Raw genomic sequence first — 1470 nt, 5'->3', positions numbered from 1 at the left:
CACAGGAGTCATTTTAAGCCACTTATCTGTTTTGTTGGGATTACCTTATATATATATATATTTTAAAGATTTATTTATTCATGAGGGACACAGAGAGAGAGAGAGAGAGAGAGGCAGAGACACAGGCAGAGGGAGAAGCAGGCTCCATGCGGGGAGTCCGACGTGGGCCTCAATCCTGGGACTCCAGGATCATGACCTGGGCTGAAGGCAGGTGCTAAACCACTGAGCCACCCAGGGATCCCTGGGATTACTTTAGTTATGACACCCCATGTTATGGAACCCCTGCTCTGGCCTCAGGACATTTCAGGTGTGGGACACACAAGATCTACTTGGGATCTGTGCCCCAGTGGATCATCAAGGGCCTCTGGCCCTTTTTGCACATTACTGTTTATAGTGATCTCCATCTGGTTTCCAGCAGGCTCTGAGGGGGAGAAAGTTGTTCCTTCTACTGAGTTAAAAACCTCGCCGTATGTAGAGAGCCGGTCTGCTCGCTCTCCCACCTGAAGTCCAGGGCCATGGATTCTTGCTGCCTTAGCTGATTTCCCCAAACGGCTCCCATGGGCCCAGCCCTGGTGTCAGCCTACTGCTTGCAGCCCTCTTGTCTTCGGGCATCTCCTTCTGCTAGATATGTATTGCCTCTCGGGACTCCTAGCCCTACCTCCTACCAATCACTCCCGATTCCACTCATACTCCAGCCCGCCAAGGGAAAGAGATCTATATAGAAAGAAAAGCAGACATTTGATTGTAAACATAAATCTTGTTTCCTTATTAAAAAGAAAAAACCTGAAACATGGAGAATAACAAAATTAAACACTGAAATCATCCATAATTTCATATCTCAGCAATAAACACTGTATATTTTAACGTTTGCCCTTCCAGATTTTTCTAAGCATATAAACTCTCACACATGCATATTTCATTCCATTCTTTTTTCCTTTATTAATCACTAGGCTCTTCAAAGGCATAAACACATCAGTATCTGACTGGATAAATCTAGAAATTAAAAGTGATCTGGACAATGAGGCACCTGGGGAGGTGGGGAGGGCCCAGCCGGTTAAGCATCCAGCTCTTGATTGCACCTCAGGTCTTCCTCTTTTGGGCTTGTGAGTTGGAGCCCACATTGTTGTTCCACGCTGGGTGTGGAGGCTACTTAAAGCAAAGATAAAAGCCAACGTGGCCTGGTCAACCCCAACAAGCTGAAGTTGTAAGGTCATATGATACAGACTTTTCCTAACCTAGACACTCCTCTCTTCTGCAAAATGGTTTTGGAATCTTGGAGTCCATGTGTGTGAAGGCCTAAGGGAACCAGTATCTTTGTTTTGAGACGAATATTGCAGGTCATGTAATCGAAACTCCACTCATGATTAGAATTCCTGCCCCACTCTCTCCTAACAGCTATTCAGCTTTTGTAGTATCTTCCTCCTGGGAAGCTCAAAACTCGAAGTAGCTTCGGACCATTACAAGGTGTCA

The sequence above is a fragment of the Canis lupus genome, chromosome 28, assembly GCF_048164855.1.
Source record: "Canis lupus baileyi chromosome 28, mCanLup2.hap1, whole genome shotgun sequence".
NCBI classification, from domain to species: Eukaryota; Metazoa; Chordata; class Mammalia; order Carnivora; family Canidae; genus Canis; species Canis lupus.
This window is presented reverse-complemented; position numbering follows the sequence as displayed.